The sequence below is a fragment of the Meriones unguiculatus genome, chromosome 11 (genome assembly GCF_030254825.1).
Source record: "Meriones unguiculatus strain TT.TT164.6M chromosome 11, Bangor_MerUng_6.1, whole genome shotgun sequence".
In the NCBI taxonomy this organism is placed as follows: Eukaryota; Metazoa; Chordata; class Mammalia; order Rodentia; family Muridae; genus Meriones; species Meriones unguiculatus.
In genome coordinates, this window is record NC_083359.1 from 66,562,304 (window position 1) to 66,579,942 (window position 17,639).

The window sequence follows — 17,639 nt, forward strand, 5'->3', positions numbered from 1 at the left end:
TATCACATACTTCAGCCACATGAAATAAAAAAATCAATTTGAAATGGATCTGGTAGCTTCATCACTATTAGTCAATTGCTGAGAGGTGCGATGCACAGACTAGAGAGGAAATGAATCACCACTGTCTTCCAGCTGTGAACTTTATAAGCTTCAAAACTGACTGGCCAGGAAAGACGTGACTACTGGTGTAATAGTGGCACACATTTCATGGAAACAACCAACAGCTTTCTGATTGCATTTAAAGTCAACTCCATAAATTAAAAACCATACCTGACACTGTGAATGCACAGAGATCATACACTAGTGGAGAGACCACTTTTAGTGCTCTGCTAAAATGGCACGGTATTAAGTTGACTCCTAATAACTTCCTGGTGTGATTAGATTCATTAATCTTTCAACCATCCTCAGAGAAGTTTCTCTTTGTAATACAATGCTAGACTCCCAACTAGCCAACATGCAGAGAAGGGACTGTAGCGTTCTCATCCCAATTTGGGACATCTATATTATGTCTCCTCTTCCATCAAAACAAAACAATAAACCACAAAAACCCTCAAAGCTCATTGTGGAAGAGGGAGCAGAAAGAATGGGTGTAAAAGTTAGAGGTCGTGGATAACTACAGAGAAATAGTGTTTTCCCTGACTCTATGACCTGCTTCATATGCGATTTTAGAGAAGTTGGAAAAACATGCAATGCACCTCCTCAAACTCAATCCGAACACAGTACAATCATGGAGAAGAAAGTTGGGCTTGGTGTCTCAGCCCTAAGCATCTATTGGCAAATGATTGTAGCTGGGGAGAAAGAAAAACAAAATAAGTTCATTCCCTATTGGGTTGACCATGCTCTAGGAAAGGCTACATTAAGTACAAATTTAAGTCAGTAGAAAAGAAGATCTGGGAGGACTTAGGGAAGTAATGAACATAATCAAGATGCATCGCAAAAAAATTGTTAAAGTATAACAAAATAAAAACCAAAAATTGCCTTATAGCATTCACAATTAAACATCAGTAAGCTAATAAGTAGCTTCAATTTTGTGGAAATCTTTTATCTTTAGGATTTCCAAAGAAAATAAATCCCACAAAAGTGACTTACAAAATTCACTATTCAACAGCAGCAAGTTAATAAGTCATTTCAACTTTGTGGAACTCTTTAGGACTTTCAATAAGAACCAGTACCATCTCTTTTAATAATATTTTGCCAGGGTCTTAATTTTTTTTTTTTGTAATTACAAGTTTAATGGAATCATTGGCACATAGGATATTGATGGTGAGATTTGCCAGAGATTTTTGCTGAGGCCCTGGTGAATTGAGGAGCATAGCTTCTTGTCTAAAATTAAAAACATGCTTGGCCTAGCCAGTAATAGCCTGGAGCCAAAGATTTGGGAGAGCTACAGTTTCAGATCCTGAGAATCCAGATTTTCCCTTAAAGGGCTCTAGTTGATAGTCCTAAGGCTGCTGTGTAGTTGGTCTACAATGCTCATTAGATACCCTGAGTTTTCTTTGTACATTTCCTAATTTGCTTCCCCCATCTATGTTGCATTCTTCTGACAGTTTCTCCTGACTTCATTCCATATCTCAGCTAGAAATGCTATATCATCTAGAGGTATCACCATCCCTGATCTCAAGCTGTACTACAGAGCAATAGTAATAAAAATTGCATGGTATTGGCATAGAAACAGAATGGTGGATCAATGGAACTGAATAGAAGACCCAGAAATAAATCCACACACCTACAGATACTTGATTTTTTACAAAGAAGCCAAATCCATACAATGGAAAAAAGACAGTATCTTCAACAAATGGTTCTGGTCCAACTGGATGTCTTCATACAGAAAAATGAAAATAGATCCATATTTATCACCCTGCACAAAACTAAAGTCCACGTGGATCACAGGCCTCAACATAAAACCAGACACATTAAATCGGTTAGAAGAAAAAGTGGGGAAGACCCTAGAACTAATTGGCACAGGAGACTACTTCCTGAACAGAACACCAACAGCACAAGCTCTAAAAGCAATAAATGGGACCTCATGAAACTGGAAAGCCTCTGTACAGCAAAAGACACTGTTATTAGAACAAAGTAACAGTCCACAGACTTGGAAAGAATCTTCACCAACCCTATATCTGACAGAAAGCTATTATCCAAAATATATAACTAACTCAAGAAGTTAGAAAGCAACAAAACAAATAAGCCAATTTAAAAATGGGGTATGGAGCTAAACAGATAATTCTCTGTAGAAGAATATAGAATGGTGGAGAAACACTTAAAGAAATGCTTAACGTCCTTGGCCAGAAGGGAGATGCAAATCAAAATTAACCTGATATTTTATTTTACACCCGTCAGAATGGCTAAGACCAAAAACTCAAGTGACAACACATGCTGGAGAGGATGTGGAGAAAGGAGAACCCTCCTCCATTGTTGGTGGGAATGTCAACTTGCACAACCACTTTGGAAATCAATTTGGCACTTTCTCAGACAATTAGAAATAGTGATTCATCAAGATCCAGCTATAGCACTCCTAGGCATATATCCAAAATATGCCCAAGTACACACAGGACATTTGCTCAACCATGTTTATAGCAGCTTTATTTGTAATAGTCAGAACTTGGAAACAACCCAGGTGTCCCTAAGCAGAGGAATGAATACAGTTAATTGTGGTACATTTACACATTGGAATAGTACTCAGCAGTCAAAAACAAGGAAATTATGAAATTTGCAGGCAAATGTTGGGATCTAGAAAAGATCATTCTGAGTGATATATCTGAGAAGCAGAAAGACACACATGGTATATACTAAGTTATAAGTGGGTACTAGACCTATAATATAGGATAAAGATACTAAAATCTGTACACCTTAAGAAGCAAAAGGAAGTCCCTGGGTAAGATGATCAATCCTCACTCATAAAGACAGATGGGATAGACATTGGAGGAAGGAGAAAATATTATGCAGGACAGGAGCCTACCACGAAAGGCCTCTTAAAGGCTCTACCCTGCAGGGTATCGAGGCAGATGCTGAGACTCTTAACCAAACTTTGAGCAGAGTGCACAAAATCTAATGAAAGAAGTGGGAGATAGTGAAACCTGAAGAGGACAGGAGCTTCACAAGGAGAACTTCTGTACTATTCAATAAAAGACAGAAAAAAAAACTTTTTGTTAGAAACATAGACACTCTCATACAGGGACAGATAGACAAAGAGTAAATCATACATATATATATATATGGAAAGAGAGATCTATCTATCTATCTATCTATCTGTCTGTCTGTCTGTCTATCTATCTATCTCCATATAGAAAGAGAGAGAGAGATACAGATTGAAAACACAGCCTCCAGGAAGGCACCTATTCAGATGAGTAAAACAGAAACACAGAGGACAAGGAACATGAATTAGAGAAATAAAGTCTGGAATCACTCTTGACTAAATAATTCAAAGGGAAAGAACTTTCACTTCTTTCCTTAATGCAAAAGCAATGCAATATTGTTAACTAAAAGTAAATCATTAACACATTTAATTCATTCAGTGGGTCAATGGACTAGAACTGAGAATCTTCTCGCCTACAACCATCTGATTTTGACAAAAGTTCCAAATATACATTTGAGAAAAGAAATATTTTTTTTTTCACAAACAGTATTGTCAAACTAGATAGCTACAATCAGAAAAATGGAACTCGATGCTTATCTTTCACCCTATGTAAATACCAACTGTGAATGGATCCAAGATCTCCAGAAAAGTCTCAATCTAATTAAAGGGGAAAGGAGGTATTACATTTGAACTTACTGGATCAAGGTCTTTCTGAATAAAACCCTATGACTAGGTATCTCTCATATTTTATTTGAGTGCCATCAGTATATTGTAATTAACACAGACCTACAGAAGGCAGAGAATGAGAGACTACAGAATATTCATCCTTAAACACACCATTTATACTACAGAAAGAAGACAGAAAGGATCTAAGATCCTGAGGCAGTGGATCTGTCTACAAAGAAATAGTATCTTCTAGATACAGTAGGGCTTGTACATATACAAAATCAGGGAAATTGAGACAATGTTTACAAAACTAGTGTGAGGCCAAGACAGACAATATCTCTGAAAAGTAATGTATGCTGGAACATGAAATTCCACCCCAGTAATTTCTGTTGGCAAGTGTTAGGTGCTGCAAAAAGGAAGAAAGTTTACTCTTGTATATATGTTATTTTTATGTTTCAGAAGGGATGAAAGTTAACCAAACCCAAGTTTTATGTATTCTTAGGATGATCCCAGAGTATGAGTATTTCTAACTATCCCTAGGCCTAGTCCTGGAAACTTCTAGCCTCCACATACTTTAGTCTTTTGCAAGCCAGGACCTTGAATGCTTCAGTTTCCCGCATCCATCTGCTAACCTAGTTCTAGACTGTTTTCATCCTCTGAGACTTACTGCTCAAGTACACAATAAGGACATTTGCTCAACCATGTTTGTAGCAGCTCTATTTGTAATAGCCAGAAACTGGAAATAGCCCAGATGCCCTTCAACTGAAAAATGGATACAGAAATTGTGTTACATCTACAAAATGGAATATTATTCAGCAATGAAAAACAAGGAAATCATAAAATTTGCAGGTAATTGGTGGGAACTGGAAAGGATCATCCTGAGTGAGCTGTCCCCAAAACAGAAAGACACATATGGTATATACTTACTCATATAGACAAGTAATATAGGATAAACCTACTAAAATCTGTACATCTAAAGAAACTAATCAAGAGGGAGGACTCTGACTAAAATGTTCAGTCTCCATCCTGAAAGGCAAAGAGGATGGACATCAGAAGAAGAAGAAAACAGGAGACAAGTTAGGAACCTGACACAGAGGACCTCTGAAAGGCTCTGCCCTGCAGACTGTCAAAGCAGCTGCTGAAACTTATGGCCAACTGTTGGGCAGAGTGCATGGAATCTTATGTAAGAAGTGGGAAATAGTAAGATCTGGAGAGGACAGGAACTCCACAAGGAGAGCAACAGAACCAGAAAATTTGAACACAGGTCTTTCCAGAGACTCATACTCCAACCAAGCACCATGCATGAAGATAACCTAGAACCCCTACACAGATGTAACCCATGGCAGTTCAGTGTCCAAGTGGGTTCCATAGTAATGGGAAGAGGGACTGCCTCTGACAAAAACTGATTGGCCTGCTCTTTGATCACCTCCCCCTGAAGGGGGAGCAGCCTTACCAGGCCACAGAAGATGACAATGCAGCCACTCCTGATGAAATCTGATAGACTAAGATCAGAAGTAAGGAGAGGGGGACCTCCCCTATCAGTGGACTTGGGGAGGGGCAGGCATGAACAAGGGGGAGGGAAGGTGGGATTAGAAGGGGAGAAGGGAGAGGTTTATGGGGGGATACAAAGTGAATAAAGTGTAACTAATAAAGGTTTAAAAAGTTAAAAGAAAGAAATGAAAACAGTCTTCTATTGTGGTGATGACTTTCTGAAGTCAGACTGTTGCCAAAGAATTGTTATTAGTAGATATTAGCTGTTAAGTAAATGATAATCGAGTTACAATCCACAGACTCAGAGAACATAGGTAAAGAGGAGTGCTCTAGGGAAAGATGCGTGGATCTCCATGGGTAGGGGAAGTATAATAAATTTTGTAAATGAACTCAAGGCTGGTGGGATCAGGAGCAGTAGGGGTCAGGTACAGAGTGAGAGAGTGTGGGTAGAGAAAAGTGGAATTAGGGCACACTTGGAGGCACTGTGAAAACCTAGTACAGTGAAAACTTCTTAGAATCTCTGAGGGTGACCCTAGTAAGGACTCCAAGTAAGAGATAATATGGGGCCTGTAGCAGTCATCTTCTGTAGCCAGGCAAGGCTTGCAGTGGTGGAACTTGGTTCTATTAGGTTGAGTTGTTCGTAGAGGGAGTCCCATGAAGAACCCTAAACAATCTAGGTTGATCCTAGGGCTGAAGATCACCCTCTGAAAACTGACAGTGGTTCTCCATTCCTGAGGCTAACTTCTATCCATCTATTGAAATAGAGAGGTGGAGCTAGTGCCTACAAGGAGCCTTCAACCCTGTTTTCTCATCTCTTTGATGTAGTAAGGTACTATGCAGTATACTGAAATAGAAACCTGGACATAAATCCAGTTACAAAACTCCTGACCTAAAATCTGTCCTGCCTGTAAGATATGTTGTGACAGTGGTGGCACAGAATATATGGAATAGGTCAGATGGCTAACTTGAGGCCCATTCCCTAAGCTACCTATATTGCCAGAAACTGGGGAGTGTATAGCCTAGATTCGTAGGATAGAACAATATACCACTGGAGGAAATCAATGAAATGATTCCTGCTGATATTATGATATACACATAGTTTCATTCCTTGCCCAATCTTCATAAGAGAGGCTTCTTCTGGCAAAAGATGGGAGCAGGTGCAGAGACCCAGAACCAAACATTAAGTGGAGAGAGAGTCTAAATTGGAGGTCTTTATTGGGTCCTTCCACACAGAGCTCAGAGAACCCGTGAAAGTGAGTAAGAAAAGGTTGTAGTAGTCAGAAGGGATAGAAGACAACAGGAGAACATGACCCACTGCATCATGTAAGGCCTTACATGGGCTCACAGAAATTCAAGCAGCAAGCATGCAGTTTGCAAGTTATGGTCATTGGCTTGGTGTTTCTGTAGAACTCCTAACAGTGGTGTGAGTCCCTGTCTCGTTTTTCTGCTCTTGGAAATATTTTCCTACTATTGGGTTGCCTTGAGGGCTTTTGTCTTATGTTATGGTATCTTGTTTTGTCATGTTTGTCTTTTGTCTCTTAGTGGTCTATTCTTTTCTGATGGGAAATGGAGGAGGAGTGGATATGGCAAAAAGAAGAGGTCGGGGAGATAGACAAATTTGAATGATGGAAAACTGTGGTCAAGATGTATTGTATAAGAGAAAAATATTTAAGTTAAAATATATAAAAGATGTTTAGTTTTATATGCAAATTAGGAAGAGAATATTATATAAGAAGACACACGCACATATATCATGCTACCATGCATTTTTACAATGGTAATTTCTGAAGAACTTGTTCGCTTTTTATTTCTATCATTAGCATTTTTATTGAACCAAATATTTATAGGAAATATTATATCATGAATGATGAAATGATGAACCGAGTTGCAAGGAATTTCCATTGTCAAAGTAATTTTTCCATTAATCTTTTGCTTGTAAAGTATTAACTAATAATTTGCTCTCTTTTGATATCAAGATGACTTTTTCATGAATATTTGCATGTGAAAAAGTGTGGAAATAGAATAGCCCATCATGTCAGAGTGACCTCGCCTTATTTATTTGTACTTTCTGTAACTAATTCTGTCAAATACCAGATGGTCTGGAAAGGTAAGATAATGCTAATGAGTCTCAAGATATTGCATGAGAATTAATGAAGCAAGCAAGGTCATGCTGCAACATTTTTGTTATGTGAAACATTTTAGTTTCAAAATAAGTTTGTTTCTTTACTAAGAAAATACAGGTTGCATATTTTCTTTGTAACTACAGCCTGAAATAGATTCCTAAATACCAGTTCAAAATATTTAGGGTCATTTGCTTTTGAGAGAGGGGCCAGTTATCGGGTTTGGGTTACCTATACTTTTCAAGTTCCAAAGAAAGTTTCTTCTTCCATAAAGAATGTAACTCCCAAGTACTTAAATATTAATGAGTATTTGAGTCCATTGACTTAAATAAATACTTTATAACAACAATGATATTTATGGAAATGTTCCTGGTATGTATTAGATAATTTTCACTATCAATGTGCTTTCTGGTAGAACTTTTAGTCATGTGATATCCTTGGAGATCCTTAAGGTTGATTCTGGCTGATATGGGAGATTAACCATGCCTATAAAACTGAACCACCTGGAAATACCCATGTCCATGAAGGCATGACTTAATTTTCCCACTTGGAAGTTTTCTATCATGTTGCCATTTATCAATGCCAGTAGAGTTGTTGTATACATTATTCTATCCAAAGAAGACAAGTGGAAGCAATAGCTTGGTGTCTGTGGAAGCTGACCTATGTGCCTTTTACTGTCAGTTTATAAGGATAATACATTTTCTGACATCTGTGGGCCTTTCCAGCAAATACAAAAAATCTCTTTGGAACTCAATAACACACTTCTCTCTCTGCCTTTCATTTCACTTCTTCACCTACCTCCACTTTTAATCTCTTCTACCATTAGGAAGCATAGGTATTTTGCTACGTGGTCATGCCATTTTTTTAAAGACTTACATAATACTTTTGACATTGTCAATCATTTGGTAAATGCTGCACACTAAAGAGCACGAGGAGTAGCAATAAAGGGGAATTGCACAGGGAGCTCCACTGGTGAGGCTCCTCTGCAGTGAATGTTACATACTAGCTATAGAGATATGGATAAATGCACACGCATTTCCTTTGATGAGTAAATTTGTGGTTTTCCTGCACTGACTGATATTTAAGCATTTTACCATATGCGGCATATACTTGTTATGTTGAGTCATGAAGTTTTCTGATGTAATGCACCTATACATCACCTTCTTAAAACTTTATTCTATATTGTTTCCTTTAGTACTAACTGTATAAGGATTGCCCAACAGATTTTTTTTTCAAAACTTATCCTACTTCTAATAAATCAGTTCTGGAAATTATTTAAAGATAAAGAATTATTATCATCATTTGGCTAGCGTGTAACAATAACTTTCAAGTATTTTTTCCTGAATATATTCGTAACACTTTGTAATATGTTATATATATGAAATTAAGGTTCAATTATCCAATCTCAATGGATCTACACTATTTGAATGAACAGGAAGATTTCCATTAGAAATCACATGATTGAGGTTCCAAGATGGCAGCAAACAGAGCACACTATTTTGGAGAGGCAGAGTACATGAAACTCCAAAATTGGTGAGTGGAGAGACAATCGAAACTAGAATTTGAACTTTTGGGCTTTCTAAAGGAGAGGGGACACCACAGAAGCATAAAGTGCTTGTAGATTTAGATCGGGCACGGGCTTCTCTGGGAATGAAGTAGGGCGCTTCCCTTGTCCAGGCCTCCCACACAGGGAAGCCTGCACATAGCACCAGGCAGCTGAGCACAAAGCTCACAGCCTGGGGACTAAGACAGCAGAGACAGTGCTCCAGGCCTCTTACTGCAGGGACAACTGTAACTGCCTGCTGAACACCACCCCTCAGACACTCATCCAAGGAGCTCATACCCCAGGTCCCACCTAGGGTCCTCTTGCAAGCTCCTGACCCGCTGAGCATCCCCACCCCACAGATCAGGATCCCGCCACAAGAGGCAAAGCGGAACTTGTGTCCTTCCGGAAATCCTGCGTGGATAGAGCACACACATCTCTGGAAAACCTGCCCTGCCTAGCACATTCACCATAGGAAATCCCTCCTCACCGTAGTGCACACACCTCCAGAAACCATAACACTGAAGAGGAGTGCACCTACTGCCAGCGCCAGAGCGTAGGCCCAACCACAGAGTGCCAACCACAGAGACTCAGTTCCATAGTACAATCCTTCCTGGATCCCAAATCCGCAAAGCTCACTGCCAGAGGCAGGACTTTAGGTGCCTTAGCCGCCGCTGAGAGCTGTAACCACTGCTGAATGCCACCACTCCGAGCACAGGTCTGAGGAGACCAGGCCCCGCCTAGTGCCCTCTTGCCAAGCAGTGGACCCATGGAGCACACTCCCCACGACCATCACTATCACCAGTCCCCGCTGGAGTGCATGCACCACTAGAAACTCCACACTGCCAGAGTGCACGCCCAAAGAGTGCCAGCCACAGAAACTCAGACCCGCAGTACAATCCTTCCCAGATCCCAAGTCTGCAAGTGGCAGTACTGACTACACAGAGCTGCCCATCCAGTGATTGTATGGGCCATCCAAACCCACAGTGGCAGATAACCAGCTGAATAGCCACCAAAGCCTAGCAGACCAGCAAGAACAATACCCGCCTGCAATCTTTAACAGTGCTTTCAGTCCCTTAAGTGCCTATAACACCTTCAGTGCCTGCAGGGCACCCCTCTCACACACTGAAGGCCTCTTCATTCTCTAACACCCTGTCCCTTAGAAAACACCTACAGGCACACACTCAATCACATGCTACCCCGCATTTGCCCTTCTGCGCCTGCAAACTTTCCTCCTACAGGTATAGCTGAATCACCAATGCACACACTGAAACCACTGGACCTCCCTCATCTTCCTGAAGAATTCTCCAGACACCAGAGAAAGACCATTTGGATCTGCAGAATCCAAGAACAAACATTGAACACTGCTGATAACCAAATGGCCAGGGGTCGGCAAAAAAACATGACCAATGTAAATCAAGATACCATGGCTTCACCGGCAGCCCCCAAAATTATTGGATACTCCAACTCATCAGAAACACAAAAAAATGATTTTAAAGCTATGATTATCCAGTTATTTGAGGCACATAAAGAGGAAACCAACAAATCTCTCAGAGAAATAACCATACAGATTCAAACAGGTAAGAGGAAACAAATATATCTCTCAAAGATTTGGCCTCCCAAATGGAAACAAAGAAAAACTAAGTGAATGAAGCTCCTAAAGAAACACAGGAAAATATAGCCAAACAAATGGAGGCAGAAGTAGTGGCATTAAGAGAGGAAACAAAAAAATAGAGACCATCTTGGAGACACAGGAATCCACATTCAAAGAGATGAAGGAAATGGTGCAAGGCATGAAAACAGAATTAGAATCAATAAAGAAAACACAAATTGAGGAAACCCTGGAACTGGAGAACATAGAGAAAAGAGAATGAACCACAAAGGTAAGTATCACTAATAAAATACAAGAGATGGAAGAGAGAATTTCAGGTGCTGAAGATACACTTGCTCAAATTAATACTTCTCTCAAAGAAAAAGTAAAATCAGAAAAATCCCAAACACAAAACATCCAAGAAATCAAGGATGCCATGAAAAGGCAAAATCTAAGAATAATAGGAATTGATGACGAAGAGGATTCCAGGCTCCAGAGTCCAGAAAATATTTTCAAGAAAATCACAGAAGAAACTTTTCCCAAGCTAAAGAAAGAGATGTCCACAAACATAAAAGAGGCCTACAGAACACCAAACAAACTAGACCAGAAAAGAAACTCCACACGCCACATTATAGTCAAAACACTTAATCTACAAAACAAAGAAAAGATACTAAAAGCAGCAAGGGAAAAAGGCCAAGTAACATATAAAGGCAAACCTATCAGAATCACACCAGACTTCTCATCAGAAACTATGAAAGCCAAAAGGACCTGAGCACATATCATGCAGGCTCTAAGGGACCACAGATGCCAACCTAGACTACTATATCCTGCAAAGCTTTCAATCAACATAGATGGAGAAAACAAAATATTCCACGACAAAACTAAATTTAAGCAATATTTAAACAGCAAACCAGCCCTACAGAAGATACTAGAAGGAAAATTCCAATCCAACAAAAACAACTACACCCAAGAAAACATAGGTTATAAATAATTTCCCAAAAAAATCAAAAGAAAACACCAATGAATCTCAGTAACACTACCAACTCCACAATAATAGGAAATAGCTTTCAATGGTCATTATTATCTATCAACATCAATGCACTCAACTCTCCAATAAAAAGACACAGACTAAAAGGATGGGTGCGGAAACATGATCTAACATTCTGCTGCATCCAAGAAACACACCTACACAACAAAGATAAACACTACCTCAGAATAAAAGGCTGGAAAACAGTTTTTCAAGCAAATGGACCCAAAAAATAAGCAGGAGTGGCTATCCTAATATCTAATAAAATAGACTTTCAACCAAAACTAATAAAAAAAATGAAGAGGGGCACTACATCCCCATCAAAGGAAAAATCCACCAAGAAGACATTAAAATTTTGAACATCTATGCCCCAAATACAAGAGCACTTACATTTTTAAATGAAACATTATTAAAGCTTAAATCACACATTGACCCCAACAACTTAATAGTGGAAGACTTCAAGACCCCACTATCACCAAGGGACAGATCATCTAGACAGAAGCCAAACAGGGAAATAAAGGCATTTACACATGATCTAATTCAAATGGACCTAGTACATGTCTACAGGACTTTTCACCCAAACTCAAAAGAGTATACATTCTTTTCAGCACCTCATGGAACCTTCTCCAAAATAGGCCATATAGTTGGTCACAAAGCAAGCCTCAACAGATACAAGAAGATTGAAATAATCCCCTGTGTACTATCTGACCACCATGGACTAAAGCTGGATCTCGACAACAATGGTAATAGCAAAAAGCATACACACACATGGAAACATAACAACTTACTTCTCAATAACAGCAGGGTTAAAGATGAAATAAAGAAAGAAATTAAAGACTTCCAAGAATTCAATGAAAATGAAGGCACAACATACCCAAATTTATGGGACACAATGAAAGCAGTACTTAGAGGAAAACTCATAGCACTAAGTGCCTTTAAGAAGAAATTTGTAACATCTCATACAAACAACTTAATGGCACAACTGAAAGCCCTAGAAAAAAAAAAAAGAAGCAGAAACACCCGAGAGGAGTAGATGGCTGGAAATCATCAAACTCAAGGCTGAAATCCATAAATTAGAAACAAATAAAAGGATTCAAAGAATCAATGAAACCAAGAGCTGTTTTTTTGAGAAAATTAACACGATAGAAAAACCCTTAGCCAAACTAACTAAAAGGCAGAGAGAAACTATCCAAATCAGCAAAATTAGAAATGAAAAGGGGGCCATAACAACAGACACTGAGTAAATCCAAACAATCAGTAGGTCGTACTACAAAGGCCTATATACCAGAAAGTTTGAAAATCTAAAAGAAATGGACAATTTTCTTGATAGATTCCATCTATCAAAATTAAGTGAAGACCAGGTAGAAAGAATAAACAGCCCCATATCCTGCAAGAAAATTGAGGCAGCCATCAACAGCCTCCCTTCCAAAAAAAAAAAAAAAAAAAGCCTAGGGGCAGATGATTTCAGTGCAGAATTCTACCAGACCTTCAAAGAAGTGCTAACTCCAATTCTCTCCAAATTATTCCACAAAATAGAAACAGAAGGAACATTACCAAAGTCACTCCATGAAGCCACAGTCACCTTAATACCGAAACCACACAAAGACCCAACAAAAAAAAGAGAACTTCAGACCAATCTCTCTTATGAACGATGCAAAGATACTCAATAAAATACTTGCAAACCGAATCCAAGAACATATCAAAGACATCATCCAACACGACCAAGTAGGCTTAATGCCAGGCATGAAAGGGTGGTTCAATATACGGAAATACCTCAATGTAATCCACCAAATAAACAAGCTGAAGGAGAAAACCCACATGGTCATCTCTCTAGATGCCAAAAAAGCATTTGACAAAATCCAACACCCATTCATGTTTAAAGTCTTGGAGAGATCAGGGATACAAGGAACGTACCTAAACCTAGTAAGGACAATATACAGCAAGCTAACATCAAGCTCAATGGAGAGAAACTTAAATAAAACCCACTGAAATCAGGGACAAGACAAGGCTGCCCACTCTCTCCATATCTCTTCAACATAGTACTTGAAGTCCTACATAAAGCTATAAGACAAGTAAGGGAGATCAGGGCATACAAATTGGAAAGGAAGAAGGCAAATTATCACTATTTGCAGATGATATGATAGTGTACATGAGTGACCCCGAAAACTCTACCAGAGAACTCCTTCAGCTGATAAACACCTTCAGCACAGTGGCTGGATACAAAATTAACTCAAAAAATTCAGAAGTCCTCCTGTATACCCAAGACCAAACAGCGAGAAAGAAATCAGGGAAACAACACCCTTCACAATAGCCACTGATAACATAAAGTACCTTGGGATGACTCTATCCAAGCAGGTGAAAGACCTGTCTGAAAAAAACTTCAAGTCTCTGAAGAAAGAAATTGAAGAAGACATCAGAAGATGGAAAGCTCTCCTATGCTCATGGATCCGTAGGATTAATGTAGTGAAAATCGCTATTCAGCCAAAAGCAATCTACAGATTCAATGAAATTCCCATCAAAATACCAACACAATTCTTTAATGACCTTGAAAGAAAAATTCTTAACTCCTTATGGAGAAACCAAAAAACCAGAATTTCCAAAACAATCCTGTACAACAACAGATCCTCTGGAGGTATCTCCTTTCCTGATCTCAAGTTGTACTACAGAGCAATAATAGTAAAAACTGCTTGGTACTGGCATAAAAACACAATGGTGGATCAATGGAACCGAATAGAAGACCCAGAAATAAACCCACACACCCCTATGAATATTTGATTTTTGACAAAGAAGCCAAAACCATTTAATGGAAAAATGACAGCATCTTCAACAAATGGTGTTGGTCCAAATGGATGTCTACATGCAAAAAAATGAAACTAGATTCATATTTATTGCCCTGCACAAAACTAAAGTCCAGGTGGATTAAAGACCTCAATATAAAACCAGATACTCTAAATCGTTAGAAGAAAAAGTGGGGAAGACCCTAGAACCCATTGGCAGAGGAGACAACTTCCTTAACAGAACACCATCAGCACAGGCTCTGAGAGCAACCATCATTAAATGGGACCTCATATAACTGAAAAGCTTCTGTAAAGCAAAAGACACTGTTGTCAGAACAAAACGACAGCCTAAAAAATGGGAAAGGATCTTCATCAAACCATCATCTGACAGAGTGCTGATATATATAAAGAGCTAAAGAAGTTAAAAAGCAATAATCCAAGTAACACAATTCAAAAATGGAGTATGGTCCTAAACAGAAAATTCTCTGTAGAAGAATATAGAATGGCAGAGAAACACCTAAGGAGCTGTTCAGCATCCCTAGCCATCAGAGAGATACAAATCAAAACGACCCTGAGAATTCACCTTACACCCATCAGAATGGATAAGATAAAAAACTCAAGAGATAATGCATGCTGGAGAGGCTGTGGAGAATGGGGAACCCTCCTCCATTGCTGGTGGGAATGTGAACTGGTACAACCACTACGGTAATCAGTCTGGCGCTTTCTCAGACAATTAGGAATACTGCTTCCTCAAGATCCAGCTATACCACTCCTAGGCATATATCCAAAAGATGTTCAAGTACACAACAAGGACATTTGCTCAACCATGTTTCTTGCAGCCTTTTTCATAATAGCCAGAACCTGGAAACAACCCAGATGTCTATCAACAGAGGAACTCATACAGAAATAGTGGTTCTTTTACACAATGGAATACTACTCAGCAATTACAAACAAGGAAATCATGAATTTTGCAGGCAAATGGTGGGATCTAGAAAAAATCCTGAGTGAGGTATCCCAAAAGTAGAAAGACACACATGGTATATACTCACTTATATAGACCTATAAGATAGGATAAACATACTAAAATATGTACACCTAAAGAAGTTAAACAAGAAAGAGGTCCAGGGATAAGATGATCAGTCCTCATCTATAAAGACAAAGGGGTTGGACATTGGAAATAGGAGAAAACAAGTAACAGGACAGTAGCCTACCACAGAAGGCACCTGAAAAATCTCTACCTAGCAGTGTATCAACGCAGAGGCTGAGACCCATAACCAAGACTTCCGCAGAGTGTAGGGAATCATGTGAAGTTAGAAGTAATTTGTATATCCTAGAGGAGACAGGAAGCCCCACAAAGTCCAAATATATCTGAGCACAGGGGTCTTCTGTGAGACTGTTTATCCAACCAAAGACCAGGAATGGATATAACCTATAATCCCTGCTTAGACATAGCCCATGGTAGCTCAGTATCCAAGTGGGTTCCCTAGTAAGGGAGACAGGAATTGTTTCTGACATGAATTCATGAGCTTCCCCCCTTCCCTGAGGGAGGAGCTGCCTTGCTAGGCCACAGATAAGGACATTGCAACCATCCTGAAGATACTTGATAAGCTAGGGCCAGATGGAAGGAGAGGAGGACACCCTTTCTCAGTGGACTCAGAAGGGGGCAGGGAGGAGATGAGGGACAGATAGGAGGATTGGGAGGGAAAGAGGGAGTGGGCTACAGCTGGGATACAAGTGAATGTATAAAATTATTTAAAAATAAAATATTACAAAAATGAAATCACATGATTAATATATTACAATTATTTTTATTAAACAAAATAATTTAATCAAAACCTATTACTAAAAGTGCAAAAGAGATTTCATCTAGGATGTGCCAAGTTCCCACCGTTTAAAATAAAATGTTATTAGCTGCATATTTTAATTACATGTATTAACAATTTATTTTATGCCAGCTGGCTAGGCTACAGCCCTTTAGATGTTTCATCAAATACTGTTGTGATTTTTTAGTAAGGTAGATGAGATTTACATCCAAAGTAGCAGACTTTGAGCTAAAAACATTGACCAACACAATGAGGATAAACCTCATCTAGATAGAGTGAATTGACCCCAATGTTGATTTCTGCGGGCAGACGGGAATCATGCAGCCGACAGTCAGTGGTTCTCTGCCTTCCCAATGCTGTGGTCTTTAATACAGTTCTTCCTGTTGTGGTGGCCCGCAACTATAAAATTATTTTCACTGGTACTTCATATCTGTAATTTTGCTACTGTTATAAACCATATGTAAATACCTGTGTTCTGATGGTCTTAGGCAACCTGATTGAAAGAGTCATTCAGTCCTGCAAAAGTTGTGACCCACAGATTGAGAAACACTGCTTTAGATTTAAACTACAACCTACTTTCCTTTTTTGACCCTCTCAATGGCTTAAGCTGGAGTTTAGACTTGCCTCCTTTCATAATTTCATAGTTCAATTTCTTTAAACAAATTTTCACCTATTCCTAAAATATTGATTATATAGTTAACTATATATATTTTATATTATATTTGAACAAGCATTTAGCATTTGTTCTGATTAGTCTTAATTATCAACTTGACACAGTCAAGAGTCATCTGATAAGTGAAGCTTCTATTGAGGAATTTTCTATATCAGTTTGATCTATTGGCATTTCTGTGATGGACTGTACTGGTTGTTCATTGATGTACAAGTGCACAGCCCACAGCAAGAGGTGACATTATTGAGGAGGATGGCCCTGGGATTTATATAAAATGCTCGCTAAGTTTGGGTAAGTGCGTGAGCTAGAGAACAAGGTAGGAAATGGTATTCCTACATTGTTTCTGCTTTTAAATCCTACCTTTGAGTTCCTGCCCTATTTTTCTCAATGATGCATTGTAACCTATAGTATAAGCTAAACAATTATTTCTTCCCCAAGTTGATTTCCCTATTTGTAATTAAAACACAACTCAATAATTTTGTCCTTCCCTATCTCCCTCCAATCCTGCCCATGTTTTCTCCCTTCAAGTACTCCAGCTCAACATTAAGGAAAACTAGTCAACGGGGTAGAGATAGTGAGATCACGGATGTTTGAAACTCTGACCACTACTGCTTTCTTGACTTGCATCATTCCTAACTGCATTCTGAGTATATTCTCTTCTACCCAATTGCTTTTGATCAGTGTTTTATCACAGTAACAGAATGAAACTGGAGAAGTATTGATTCCATTTCCCTGAAAAACTTTAAACCACATTCTTTACTGTTCTATTTATATATTTCCCTATGCTGCCAGGAGTTGGATGGCATTGATTTGAATTCAAATGTCTTAACTGTCTTTCACAATCTAACTCAAAAG